The sequence below is a fragment of the Crocuta crocuta genome, unplaced genomic scaffold (assembly GCF_008692635.1).
Source record: "Crocuta crocuta isolate KB4526 unplaced genomic scaffold, BGI_CrCroc_1.0 scaffold152, whole genome shotgun sequence".
NCBI lineage: Eukaryota > Metazoa > Chordata > Mammalia > Carnivora > Hyaenidae > Crocuta > Crocuta crocuta.
In genome coordinates this window covers 2,456,367-2,472,188 of record NW_027528798.1, presented here as the reverse complement: position 1 = coordinate 2,472,188, position 15,822 = coordinate 2,456,367, and positions in this window count along the sequence as shown.

Here is a 15,822-nt window from a genome sequence, read left to right as displayed (position 1 = left end):
GCCCTACAACCTGTAACTCTCAAAAGTCTATCCAGCTGGGCCTCTTACATTCAGTTAAGGATTCTATACTGGTATATTCACTTTTTTATTCATTTGGGTAAAAAACTACAATGCCAGACATTGTGCTGGGACACAATGTCAATAAGTCAGATAAAACCCTTGCCTTGATGAAATTTTCACCAAGATGGGAAAACTGGTATTATAGTAGTCATTTTAAAATAAGAAATGCATGGTGCTGTGGGAATGGTAATGGGTAATGTGAATTCTTGAGATTATCCAGGGCCCAAGAAAAGATCTCTGAGTGAGTGATGTTTAACCTGCTACTCCAATGGTATGTGTGTGAGAGAGAGATGCACAGAGACAGAGATAGAGAAAGAGAGACAGAGAGAGGACATGGGCTTGAGTAAAGCCAGAACACAGCCCCAATTTCCAGTGTAAATTTCCGGGCCAGGGTCCTGTTTAGCTGTTTGCTTAGCATAGGGCAGAATGAGGCCCCTTCATCCAGGTGTCCCTGACCTCACTTCTGTTGTCAAAATCTCACACTTAAAAACATTTGACTTCTCCAGCTAGATTGTTATCTACATCAAAGAGAAGGAAAAGCTGAAAATGGAAACTAGTAAAGTAAAAAGGATGAATGTGGATGCTGAGTGAATGCAGATGGTCAGTGGGGAGTTTCCCTCCAGGACTGTTCTGTTTGTTTGTGAAAAGAGATAGGGGCCGTCCACGACTGCCAGCCCTCTAGTCACTCTAGTCAGCACCAGACGGGGCTGGACCCAACCTCCTCCTTTGTCCAGAGAACCCAGCTCTCTTTCTGTCTTCTGAGCTTTTGCTCCCACCAACTCCACTGTTTTGTTTTGTTTTGTTTTTAATAGCAAGACACAATACACTATAATATTATGTACCATATTAGATTGTTACATATGTTTTCTGTTTTAACCCTCAAGGCATTTCTCATATTGGAGATGTTATCACCAAATTTCACACAAGAAGAAAATCAGAGTTAGGAAAGTGATTTCCTTATCCAACATTCCCAGTCTTGTGAGTATCAGAACCCAGATTCAACCCCATGCTCTCCACTATACTGAAATACGAAAGTTTGCAAAGGAAGATGTGAAGAGATAATCTATAGATTTACTCTTAACACAGCGATGCATTTCTTTCCAATTATTTTTCCTTTTTGCATAATTTGTGTTTACATAGTTGATACGTTGTGCATCTTGATACACGTAGAATTTTACATCTTACTTTTTTCTAAAAAATATAATATCATGAACATATTAGCATCATAAACTCCTGGTAACCACAACTATAAATGGTTTTACAGTGTGCATAGTATTGAAAATAGTATGGATATGTATACCATAATTTATTTACACCAATAATCTTTGCATGAATGTTTGGGTTATCTCCTTTATTGACTTTATGGCTTCAGGGGTATAAGTAATGTGGCCATAGGCTTCTTTTTATATACAATATAGTTCACTGATGAGAGTCCAAAAATAGTAACATGTTAAAGGTTTTTAAGTGACTTTGAAGCAGGACCTGATCCCTTTCTACTTCTTTTTTTTTAAAGTTTATTTATTTTGAGAAATACAGAGATAGAATGATTGGTGGAAGGGCAGAGAGAGAGGGAGACAGAGAATCCGAAGCAGGCTCCACACTGTCAGTGCAGAGTCCTACACAGGTTCAAAGCCATGAAAGCATGAGATCATAACCTGAGCCTAAACCAGGAGTCAATGCTTAACCGAGTGAATCCCCCAGATGTCCCCTGATCCCTGTCTTAATAAAAGCCACATCTTAGTAACTGTTTTCTCAAGTGTGAAAAATACTAGTACCTAGATAATATGTTTTATAATGGTTGGAGGGTTAGCGTGCACATGTGTGTGTGCATCTGACACACAACAATATTGGTAGTTGCTGTGATGACAATGTTGCTCATGGTGACCTGAGTCACATAGCAAGGCTCCCGGCTCTCCCTGACTCCCCACTCTCCATTCCTCTTGTCTTAGTACTTGATAGAAAAGATAGACATTTACAATGAGTAAGCACCTTTTATGCACAGCCTCTATATCAGACACTGCACACATAAGCTTCTTGACTCCTCACCACTACTTTGCAAGGAAGAGCTTTAGAAGAAAATAGAGCTCAAAATGAAGTGATTGCCCAAAGATTATACAGCCAGGAAGGATTAAGCTGAATTCAAACATAGGTATCAGAAGCCCATTTTTTTTCAACCATGTCATAGCATCCTTCTGAGAGAATCCCCTCATAACAAACAGCTAATGTCTGTGTTGCATGTATGAATCTGTACTGTATGTAATATAAATATATGTTTCACTCTTTTTCTGACAAGTCTGACATAATTCTTTCTGTATGGCTTTTCCTATACATCTTCATCACATGTCAGGGATGTTTCCTCTCAGCACCCTGCATTTCTGGCTTTCCTTGACTTCAGATGTTCCCCACCCCCACTTCACACTTCACATTTTGCTATGCATCCTGCTGAGCTCGGCTGTGGTTTATGGGGAGGGAGGTTAAGCTGAGAGGCGCCAGGCACCGCTTCAATTACACTTTGCCTGTTCCAAGGGCTTTAATCATGACCTCTTTCTCAATGGATCCTTTCAGAAAGGCCAGGGGGAGAATAGGCAATTGGAAACCCTGGTAGTAATCAGGGTCCCAGACCTCCAACTCCACTGAGTAACATAGCTGGGGCCTAAGATTCATTAAAGGAGAAAGAAAACCAGGAGAGACGAGCCATTTCTTGTGTATTGGGGGCATGGTAGAGAATGTACAGACACCCTAAACAAAAAGAGGAAAGAGTAGGTGACAATAATTAGTTTGTGGTTTTAATGAGGAGGTCTCTTAGGCCAGATGTTCAAAGAAAAATGAAGACCGCTCCTGAGATATGTAATGAAACTTAGACTCCTATGACTGGGGAAGGGAGTGGGGACACTGGGAATGGATATATTATAGGCTTTTAAGCCTTGAGCCTGAGGCTTCCAGTGATGGGGGAATGGAAGGAGAGGGATTGTGTGATTTTGGTGGAGGCCACTCTCTAACACCCAGGCACATGCATTTGTGTTCTCTCTTGAGGAGCCCATTCAGCGGAGCATGTCTGCTTCCGAGTAACAGAAGGAGGATAGCTAGGCAACCTGACTCCCCTCCTGGGCTGTGCTGTCTCAGGAATATGGACCTCTGTACATTGTCTGGGTCTCATTGTCATGAGAGAAGACTGGGCAAAAGCATCTCAGGCATCTTCCCTGCTATTTCCAGCCATCAGGTCCCTGCCCCAAGTAGGGTGTGACATATGGCTGGCTTTCACCATGTAAAGAGGGGGTGAGCTACAAGTATAATTTTACCAACCTTCTCACTTCCCAGACATATTCCTGTATTCATTTATTTGCCATGGACCAGACCAATTATTACAGTATGAGCTACCAGCTATTAAGTGCCAAATTCCTAAATGAAGAAACATGGAAATGGACATTTGCCCAGATGGATGAATGAAGAAAATAACAGTCATTGTAAGAGCAGCTAACATCCACTGGGCACTTTCTAAGCAGTTTCCATGGAGTATCCCATTAAAGTCCCAGGAGAACACTGTGAGTTCTATCCAATCTCATTTTCCAGAGAAGAAAACTGCAGCTGTCTAAATTCTCATGAAAAGAACTGAAGAAGAACAGTATCAAAGGAAGGTGAGAATTTGGCAAAAGAGGATGGATGCTAGAGGCAGAAAAAAGTTACTTTCCTCAGGGCAAGAGGTCAGTAAACTGGTTCTATAAAGGGTCAGAATACATATTTTATACATTGTTAGCCATATGCTACTCATATTATCTAGCATAAAAGCATGGATAATATGTAAATGAATGTGTGTGGCTGTGTGCCACTAAATCTTTATTTGCAAAAATAGATGAATCTGACTCATGGGATAGAGTCTACCAATCCCTGCTCTAGGCCATCATCAGAAACTGAGATATGGAAAGGCTTTGAGAAAACATATAATTCAATGCCCTCATTTATAGATTACTACATTGAGGTTCTCAGAATCCAAGGATTGAGAAGTCAGAACCAGTACTTCGTTCATCCATTAATAAACTTGCCCAAGATTCCATAGTTGCCAAGAGGCAGATTCTGGACTTGAACCCACTGATCAGTATAATCATGAGATCCTTATCATTGCCTATTGGATTCTACTGACTCTATTACTGCAAACAGAAAGGAGTGCCTGAATGACACTTCTCTACCATGTTCCAATGGTGGGCAGCGTTATCTATTGTGAACCACACTCTTGTCCTCTTCCTGCTAACCTTGTGACCTTGGACAAGGGATTAGCTTCTCTGAGAGTCAGCATTAGTCTACTGTTACCAGACATGTTAGGATGATCATTGACTCTATCCAGATAGACCTTGTTCTGACTATTGGCTCTGGGATCTATAGCTGTGAGATCCTGGGCAATGTCACTCCCTCCTATAGATGCCAACCATTGTCCCCTACTCACATCTTCCTAAAACAACTCCAGTGCTCACCACCATCCACAGCATGCACACATTGCAGACAAAGTACCTCATAGGAATCACTTCGCACACCCTCATCAGTTCATTGAACTTCATCCAATGCAAACCACTCTAAGCTACACCAATATGTTTCTCTCTCCCAAAAACTTGCACTAAGGAGGCATCCTTAGAGTTGCTAGGTGAATCCTACTGATCAGGTATAGATGTGTAAGGACCCAGGAACTCCTGATTCTGAAGTCCCTGAAGGCACACTGGATCCTGTCCATGCCAAAGACTTCTGTAGTGTAGTTTTTGTCTAGCTTTTGAATCTTTCATATTTTGTATCAATTTGGTTATAATTCTACTTTTCAGAGAAAACGTGTCTTAAGACTTCCCATCTGTAATACAAAGATAACTGGCACGCACTTCGCAAAGTTTGTCCAGATGAGAGCTAATATAAAGTGACCAAAAGCAAAAATACGACACATGGAAGGCATGGAACAAAAATGTTAGTTCCATTCTTGCTATTTACTTTCTGAAATGGTGATTTAAAAATCTGTTTTCAAGATAGGAAGTGCAACGGCTATATTGGAATCATGGATCCATGCACACTTATGAACAGGAAGAAAGTGTGAAAGCTATCCTGACCAACCAGTGACTTGATCTAAAAAGTCCCCTGCCAGTCTTATTCATAGACTCCTTTCCAGTTCATACTTAGGTAATTCCACGGGGGAAAAAAGCTGTTCCCCAGCATGGTGTCTGACTCCACTGTTACATGGCTTTGATTGACAGGTCCCTCTTAATTGTAATGTGCTACATATTGCAAACCTTCTTATTAGTAATGTGGTACACATGGCCTCCCTGTAATTTTTACAGATTGAGTTTTGGAACCATAGAGAAGGAAGTACATGTGGGTTGCAACTAAGCTTAGTTGCTTATTGCAAGCCACATGTACTGGCGTACTAAAGGGGAAGATGCAAATACGTAAATAGATCTCATGCTGGAATGGTGAAACCATGAAGCCTTATGTTATCCATTTTCAAACGTTTCAAACCGGTCAAAATGTCTCATACTGTTAATAACAGAGATATGTTAAGATTGAAGCATTTCAAGATAGGGGTTTTTTCGCACCATATCTTTCTTATGCTATTTATTCCTCAGTCAAAACATGTCCAAGTCCTGCCATTGTCTCTCATGAGACAGAATTTCCGTCTCTGGATTTCATCCAGCTTATCAACGTCTTTTTAAAACACGGAATTCAGAAACAGTATCACAGTCAAATTGTGATAACCAAGGTTATCACTTTTACTTATTTTTCTACCTACCTTGCACTTAATCAGGAGGTTATGGGAGAGTATAGTTCCCCCGACCTAACATTCTCATCTGGTGACTCCAATGGGTTGTGCCAACAGATAAATAACAATTGTAAAAACCATAAACAGTCTTTATTTTAACACCCACTCCAGAAGCCTGTGCCAATGGCACAAAAGTAACTTCATCTTTTGTGAGTACACCCATAAGGCCTCATTATCCTCATGACATATCTTCTTCAAATCATCTCCCTACACCTCAGTCTGTTTAATGATTTTGTAACTGAGGCTTTCTCATAGAATTTGGTACTGGTTATTGCTTGGATAACCAGCTAGTATCCTGGGACTTCCTGAGCTGTTTTAAACCCAAATTTCTAGTTTCTTAATCTGATGCCTTTTTTGCACACTCTGGAAGAGACTGTTACCTTTTTAACGTCCTATTTGTCATGTTTGGTTACGAAAAGTGCCAGTTTCCAAGTCCTGAAGTTGGCATTTTAATGAAGGCCTAACACAACTATAAGGAAGTAAGTCATCAACCTAAATATGACTTGTTGGCATAAGCTGGGCCCATTACAGAGACAGGAATGGCCTGGGCCACCAGTGGATGAGTGTTTGTTAATTGATTATGGCCCAGGAGGGAGAACATGCATTCGAATGGCAAAACATTACTGGAGAGTTGGTGTCTTTAAGCCCTAGGTGCCTGCTGAGAAGCCAGTATGTGAATCCTAGTCAGTGGGTAAGGAACTCCAGAAGTAAGGATGGATTTTGGTTGCCTCAGAGCATTTTGCCATGTTATGCTCTCTGGCCTCTTTGCATCTCACCATCTTCAGTCCCTGAACCAGAGGGAGTCAGGCTGAGCCATGCAAAACATTATTTCATTGAGATTTGTTTTCACTGAAGACAGCTGAATCCTACAATGTCTAGGCCAGAAGACTACTGAAGGCCTGTTCCTCTATTCTTAAAACTAGAGCTTTAATTGAAAGGGACTGGAAGAGACTGGAAAAATCTCCAGAGTATAGTCTCAGGAACTACTTCAAAGAACAATAGCATGGTGTAGGGCCAGATTCTGAAACCTCAGTGTGCATCTAAATCACCTGGAGGACATATTAAAGCTCAAATCCCAGGGTATTTATCAAATCTGGAGTGAGGTCCAGGGATCTGCATTTATAACAAATTCTCAAGAGAGGCTGATACATATAGTCTAAGGACCATACTAAGAAGCACTGGTGTAAAGGGAGGAAAAGTTTCAGAATCAAGATTGCATAAGCTCAAGTCCCACTGTTGCCACTTATAACCATGTGGTCTTGGCCAAGTCACTTCATCTGTTTGAGCTACAGGGTATTTTTGTTGCTACTGCTGCTACTGCTGTTTATAAAATGTTGAACACAGTCCTTATCTCAAAATACTGTCCTTAGGGATTGAGAAGATAATGTGTGTCAAAGCACAACTGTACACAAACTGCATGGCTGGGCTCTTTGTATCCTTCCATACCTGCACAGGAAGGGCTCAAAGAAATGATGCTCTCACTTCATTTCACAGTCACTTCCCCTGACTTTTTACTTAACAAACTTCTTAACGTGACCTTCAGAATCCCACATGTGCACCACAGCAAAGAGCACTCAAAGCCACTAGCCTGGCCAGTGGAGACAGGATGTCCCTGTTGTCTCGACATCTGGCCACTCCAAAACAAGCCTCTAATTTTCTGTGGCTCTCTGCTGGCCTCCCTTCAATGTGGGAGAGTGGTGTGGATAACCAGCCCCATCTGTGAGGCAGCTGGGTTCCGGAGGCCCCCCTTCTTTAGGCCTTTGAAGAATCCACCCATGTTCTGCCTGGAGGTCTCCCATTGTGGCCAGCACCTCTGTTCTCTATTAACAGTGGGGAGAGTATCAATATATTCAAGGAGGGAAGCCAATGAATGTCCTATTCTGAGATGTGCTAAAGCATACCAGTATGGAGAGGGCTGTTGCAGACAACAGGGTCTTGGATGCAGACAATACTGAGGGTGCATCCAGAATGGCATTCACTTCTCTTCCATCACTGCAGAGCAGGCCAGAGAGATGGATGAAAAACCATGTGATCTCGAGTCAGAGAGTGGGGTCTGAATTCAAGCTCTACCAAGTGGCAGGGGTCCCAAGTCTCAGGGCTGGTGAAGAAATTACATCAAGGTACACAGAGACATTTGAGACAATCTCTACCCTAAATAAACTTCACATTATTTTTAAAAACAGAAAGGAATAATTAAAACAACTAGTCTAGTTTCATTTAAGATATTAAAACCAACTGACCATTCTAGACATTCAGGCTTGGACACTTCAAAGGGGAAGCACACAAGTTAATTTTCTTTTCTAATGCTTACATTCATCTGTAAAATGATTATATCCAAATCCCAAATGAGGCTTACCTGAAATCCTCTCTGAAGCTGTATCTATGCTATTCTGAGTTATTTCCATCTGAATGGTTCTTGGTGGATTTTACCTGAACTCAAGGACTTCTGGTTTCATTCTACACATTCAAGATTTGCTGAATGGGGCAAAAACATAAATGGTGCTGACATTTCAGACCGTTATGGGAGCAGTGAGCTTCTGCCACTTATTTTTTCCATGCGTTTGGGTAAATTACTTAATCTTGGTGAGCCTCAATCTCCCAGTATGTAAAATGGGGATAATTCCAATCTTTTAAAGTTGTGGTAAGGATTGCTTTAAGGAAACATTCTTGGTAAACAGAAGATGCCCAAAACCTACTCTAGAACATACATCTGCCAATCTACATCCCCCTACACCAACAGCTTCCTTGAATATGAGTTATTTTCCAAGCACTGTGCACTCTTTCAAAGCTAGACGATCTGATTCTTTTTTAAACAAGAGAAGGTTATTTATGTTAATGCTCTATTTAGAAAGTAGTCACAGCAATGATGTGCTGGTATATGTTTGACAATTGGCTCTCTGTGGAGGGAAGGGGTGATCCATCACTTCTGCTGAACTCCACATTATAAATACTTCCACTATGGCCAATTTCAAGCAACCAAGGAGATATTGATCACAGAATTGGGAAGATGCTCTCGCAAGGTAGTGAGGGCTAGTGTCAGTATGCCAAGAGGTCCCGGGATGAAGAACTGATCATTTCAAAACACTTATGGGGAAAGTCAAGAAGGAGGGAGGAACAGAGTTGAAGTGGAAAGAGACAAATAAAAAGAAAGGGAAGAAAGAAAGCAGGAAAGAACAGAAAGGAAAAGGAAGAAACACAGACCTTCAATACCATCCTTTCCAATTCTTCAATTTTTCAGAAAAGGAAACTGAAGACCAGAGAGGAGAAATAAGCATCCATCCTGTACTCACCCCTAAAATCAATGGTGGACTTGACAATCCAAGAGCTTAATATGTGTGATGGGAGACCAAGCATACCAGAGAAGAGCTAGAATTAATGAGTATAACTGAGCAAATAACATGATAATTTGAACGAAATAAAATATTTTCCCACAGTTAAATCTACAATGTTATGACTTCCTCAGAGAAGCCCCATCAGTCACCCCAAACTCAACTAGGCAAAAAGAGGTGAAGACTGGTCTTTGGGAACAGCCTATGTGGGTGGAGAATGGGCAGCCTGACCTGGCTCCTAATGTCTCCAGCCCCCAATGTCTGTAATTCTGTGATTGAAGGGCCTGCTATTTGGTACTTAGCTGCCGCACAGGAACGAGCAGTACTAACCTGCAGCTATAAGCAATTAACATGCACAATCTTGGGAGAATTGCTGAGAAATTTGGCGGAATTACTCTGTGATTTCTCCCTCTAGCATTTGTTTTGCAAAGGGAATAATTTCTGTTGTGTTTCAGGTTTTATTCCTTGTGATGTCAACATGCATTTAGACCAGATGTTCCAACCATCTTAGGAAACTCAGAGTTGCAGATCCTTCCTTCCCAAACTGAAAAGCTCAGCATTCCAGTTAATGACACCAGACTCCTGTCTGTCATGATGGTGTGCTATTATTTTGAGACTGAGAGGAAGAACTTAATTTTAGGGATCCCCAGGGGTCAGACGCCCCTAGTTGGCCTCAGCCTTTCCAGAAGTCATGATTCTGTCACTAACTTGCTAGCTAATCTCTTACACCTCGCTTAAATTCTCTAAACAACTCCACCTGCATTTGCAAAATAATGATACTGAACCAACAGCAACATAGTGTAGAGTAAGAATTCCACAGCAAGAACATGTAAATTTGAACCTTGGCTCTGCCATATAATAGCACACTAACCTTAGAAAATGGACTTAACAACTCCATGTCTCAGTTTCTCTTCTGCAAAAGGAAAAATAACAACAAAGAAAGGATATGTATACTATGGTTTTGTGAAGATTAAATGAGATAATATGTATACAGTGCTTAGTTAGCTTCATGATTGAACGAGTACTTAATAAACATTGGCTTTTAAATCTTAAATATTTAGTAATAGCACAAAGGATCTATGATCCCATGATATAGATGAGGACACAGATATTTGAAAGAAGAAATGGCTAGCCCAGGTCCATCTGATTCCAAATGCTGTATTCTTTGTGATAACATGTGTTTTGCAAAAGTTCTCTCATAGTAAATAGAAGAGTGGATATTCTTAATAATTATTACAGTTGCTCTTCTTCACATTTCTTTATGATTAGGAATCCCTGAACCGGATGGCAACTCCAGTAGTGAAGCAAAAAGAACCTTGCAAGTTTTGGGGACAAGCTACTTAAACATTCTCCAGGCAGGAGCATTGCAGGAAGCTGGGAGTCAATTTTATCATTGTTATTTCTGTCTTTCTCAAAGGGAAAGGGCAAGAGACAGGGATTGGGGAGAACTCTCAAGCTTAAGCCAGTTTCACGTCTTCAAGTGACTGATCTCATATTACAGACAAGCATTAAAAATGGTAACAAGCACTTTGTGAAACCACTAAGCTGTGTCTTGCACAGCCAGTGAAGTTCTTGAACTGGTCTAAGCCATTTATTTATAGGGAAGAAAAAATATTCTGATGAGAACCATTTTCTAGTTTGACAATTTTATTTTAGTGTTACTTGATCTACTTTGAAGCCTCCTGGGAAATCAATGCTACATTTGACTTCTCTTCATGTCATCGTGTTAGCTATTAGGTGGCTAATTCGCTTCACAAGATATGCCAATATGAGAGGCACTCGGCTCACATTAGGAGTAGAATTTCACCACTCAATGGTCAGATCTTTTATGATTAAGACAGAAGAGCAATCCAAACACAGCAGCCAATGAAAATGCTCTCCAATCACCTGCAATCACTGCTCTTGGGTTTCTAATGGAAGTGGTCCCACTTAGCACCGATCATGCAGTTCTAATTTATCCTAAAAATAAAAATATGGTTTGGTTTAGAAATTGAGACTATGGTGCGCTCTCTCGCTCGCTCTCTCTCTCTCTCTCTCATCCTCTTCCTTTCCCCTTCTATTTTTTTCCTACATGTTCTTTATGTAGCACAATGAAGACATGAAATTAAGGTAGACCATAAAAATGGCAATAAGTAAAACCAAAACATTATTTTCTAAAGAATTTCAGTGAAACATGCCAGCTTTGAAGTCTGATAATAAGCCTAGATTCTAAATTGCTAATTTCTTATTTATTAGAAATGAAACTTTGAACTAGTCAATAAATGCACCTAGCCCTTAGTGTCCTCATGCATCAAATGAAGATACTTCTGAGAGTTTTTGCAAGAAACAACTGGAATAATGAATAAACAGTATCACAAACATGACGGGAATGTTAGAGAGATCCTGAAGAAATATATGGCCTTCACTACCCTGTAGTTAAATTGAATAATAGGGCATCAGACAAGATGAGGTTTAACTAAAACAAAGTTCATTTCCAGGTTGTAAGACCTCTGAGAACGGAACAGCAATGTGTTTTAGAGCTTCTCATTCCCTTGATAAAGAATGAGGAGAAGCAAGCAAATCTCAACTTGTGGTCATGAAACACTCTTCCAGAGACCAAAATAAAAGAGAAATTCTGTGTGTGTGCAGGTGTGTGTAGACGTGTGCACACATTCGGGACTACCATGAAAGAAGTACTTGAGCAGATGATACTGAACTCCATTTTTGCCCCAATGTAGAGATCGCTTATCAGAGAAAAAGATAATTTAAATCACAAAAAAGGAGGAGAAATCATGGTGTTCTAAAATTACATAATTTTTATGGGACCACAGATGAATTGTGTCCCTGTCTCTGTGTCCTTCCTAACTATCTACTTTGGCCATTCTAAAAATAAGATGAGAAAAATATGTACAGAAAGCATTATGATTATTGAATACTTTTCAAAGCAAATTTTATAAAGTCCCCTGGTGGAGATTCCTAGGAAACAAAATAGGACTATCTATAAACCTTGCCCATGCCTTTATTCTTACTCTCCCAAGTCATGTGTAGAGACAGTCTTCGGTGAGCAAGAATAAAGGGGCAGAGACTGTTATGATAAAAAACAAAGAGGTCATTACCATTAAAAAAAAGATGAGTCTGTCAAGCAGCTACTCTGAAGTTTCTGAAAGCCTGAGGCCCTGAAGCATGAATGAGGGCACTGAGAACAGAAGCCTGGGATCTAGACAGAGGCACAGAATTATACCCAGGGTAACAATGGCAGAGTAAGAGAGTAAAATCAGAGAATGAAACAGAGTTTGGGATTTATGTCTTGGAGGACTTGTATGGACTGAGAAGTTAATTTATGGAAAATATGAAAGGGCATATTTTGTAGGTGTTACTTAGAGCTTTCATGGATAAAAAAATGTATTTCAGCTATTTGTTAGATTTTCACTGCACTAATGAAACATACCAGCAATATCCACCCAAATGTTTGGATATTGTGAAAGGATTCCTCAGAATTTATCATGACCACTGTTGGCTCACCTGTCAAACAGGTAGACACCTGGGGAACAGGAGAGGGCAGATGGGTAGAGCTGGGTCAAGGTAAGTGATGGGCAGGGGTGCCTGGGTGGCTCAGTTGGTTACACATCTGACTTCAGCTCAGGTCATGATCTTACAGATTGTGGGTCTGAGCCCAGCATTGGGCTCTGTGCTGACAGCTCAGAGCCTGGAGCCTGCTTCAGATCATGTGTCTCCCTCTTTTTCTGTCTCTTCCCTGCTCATGCTCTGTGTCTCAAACAAATAAACATTAAAAAAAGAAAGTGATGAGCATAATAAAATTAAATATTAGTGGTAGAGAAGGGCTCTGTCCTTGGAGTGGAGTACCTCAGGAAAAGTTGTTCTTATATTTATAAGGTGAACTCAGCCGAAACTGGGTGGGGATAGGGTGGCATTCAATCATATACTCATTCATTCAATTACTTACTTAATTTTTGAGTGACAACGTCTAACAAATGTTTGTTAGAGAGCATGTGAGTGAGTGCTAAGAGGCTCTCTCACCCTGCTTCAGACACACACTTTAGGGTAGTAAGACTAATTCCAGACTGCCATGAAGGTGGTGACTTGGATATTCTCAACCTTGATGAGCAACAGTGGGTGGGACAGGACCTCAAGGTGAAAGTAGTTAGCCCCTGAATGCAGGCTAGCCTAGGATGGGCCACAGAGTCATTGGTACGATGATACATATTGAAGCATACATCTTATGACTATGTCCTCATGCCCCCAAACAACTAACAGAAAAGAGGAAAAACAAAACAAACAAGCCAGAGTGATGTGTTTACAAAAAGAAGCTGCACTAGTTTGCATAGGCTTTTGCTTGGGGGAGTATAGAGGTGGGGTGTGTGATGGTAGTCAGGGATGGCTAGGGGAAGAGGCATCAGTGCCCAACTGGGGAGAAGTTCCAAAAAGGCTGTGAGGCAGACACAAAGTATATGACAGAATCCACCACCCCACTCTGAGTAGGAGGCTCTGAGGAGAAGAATAAATAGATTAGTGTCATTTTAGAGGTGTTCACTCTCTCCATTCAGGCACATAATGCAATTATTTAGTAGTTCAGGATTCTTTTAATTCTGTTTGAAGAACTTAAGAGGTTAAGGGCTTGAAATGATAAATGCATTATTAATGTTACCTCATAGAAACATCCAAGTCTATAATTTCTGAGGCAGAAAAAAAAAGACTAATAGGTTTTTACTCACTTTTTTCCCCCCCTGGTAAATTAACCTACAGGACCTGTGAGAAATTTATAAATTAGACATTATTAGAGAAAGTAATAATGGACCAAAAGCCATCATCTGAAGGTCTGATTCATTAACAAGAGTGATGTGCACAACTTGGGGTGTCTTCTTGTGTTAAACCCTGCACAGCTGGGAGGAAAGGGGTTAAAAGCACAGGAAGAGAACTGGCTCACACCAGGAAGGGTCCATTCTTACATATGGCCTGACATAATCCCCACTAGTTCATGTGTGAGTATGGGAGACAAAGTATATAGAAATGAAGAGCCCACGTTTGAGAATGCAAGAGACCTGGGTGTAAACACCAGCCCAGCCAGCTACGAATTGTGTGGCCTCACAAACCCAGACAGGTTAAAAATAAAAGGATGGAAGAGAAGATACGTGAAAGAAAACCCAATCCTAAGAAAGATGAATTATAGGCTGTGTTAATACCAGTCAAAGTAAACTTTAAGACAAGGAGAATTAACAGAGATAAGATGTCTGAAAACCTCCTTTAGAGTTCTTTGTTTTTTTTTTTTTCTCTTTTTTCCAACATCACAGCCTCAAAATTCGTCCTCATTTGTGACATCATATGTCTATAAAAATCTGTATCACCCTTTATTCCTGCTATCAGCTACTCTGAGTGTGACTACTCAAATTGCAGAAGAATTGTGACTGAGAGCAAAATCTCTGGAGAATTTCCCTTAGCTCCTTCTGGGTGAGTGGACGGAGACACCATACTGAGGGTCCAAAGGAGTTTCTTACCAGGAGAGGCTGCTTTGATTACAACTGTGGGCCTCATAAATCACCTATCCAAATTCATTTACTTTATTTCACAAATGTTATTCAAGCATTGTCTGTGAAATAGATATCAAAATAGGTTCCAAGTATACAGAGATGACTTTGTACAGAAAGTCTACAATCTGTACCATAAGATTATATTGAAACATAATATGTTTTACACAAACTTATGGGCAAATTTTGGGGAGATTTTACTTTGGGTTTTTAAAAAAAATTAACGTTTTTATTATTGAGAGACAGAGAGAGACAGATCATGAGCATGGGAGGGGCAGAGAGAGAGAGAGAGCGAGCATAGAGCCCAACATGGGGCTCAAACTCACAAACCGTGAGATCATGACCTGAGCTGAAGTCCGATGTTCAACCAACTGAGCCACCCAAGTGCCCTTATTTTGGGCTTTTCCAGAGTAAAACCTTCACGAAATGGGTATAGAGAATTATACTTCTTTTAATGTAGTTATGAATCAAACTGTGATTTGAGCTGTATCTGCCCACTTTGCAACTCGGTTTGGGCCACTTTTGTAGGATGATTCTCAGCTCCTGCTACCAATTTCATACATGGCCTCACTGTTCTTTCATTATATTTTACATGCCCAACTCCCCCCACCCGCCAATGCCCACCATCATCCCACAGATCCACCAAGGTCTAAGACAGCTGTAACTACCTGACTCTAACTTTATTTAATATGGTCTCTATCCTGTCTAGATCCCCTCAACACTCACCACCCCCATGCTGATGCCTTCCACTACAAGCAGTTGCAACTCTTTGCCCAAAGATTATCTCCAGCCACCAAAGCCAGAAGTGTTAGGGACTTAAGAGCCCAAGGGAGCAGCCCTACACCAATGGCTAATAGGACATGGTGGAAAATATCTCAACGTCCTTGCTCTTTAAGAACATTACACAATAGGCTATTTAACATGATATCTGAAAGTTCTCCAGAGAGAATGAGTCCTGATTTCTCTCAGCAGTGAGCTGGGGGATAACCTAGTCTTTATTGTCTTCCTTCCCTTTCCTGAGTTATTTCTCCTTTAACAGTGCTTCCTGAATCATCTACCAAGTAGCCCACTTGCAGAGAGACTATGAAAGACTGGACTTGACTGTCAGGGCAATTAAGAGGAT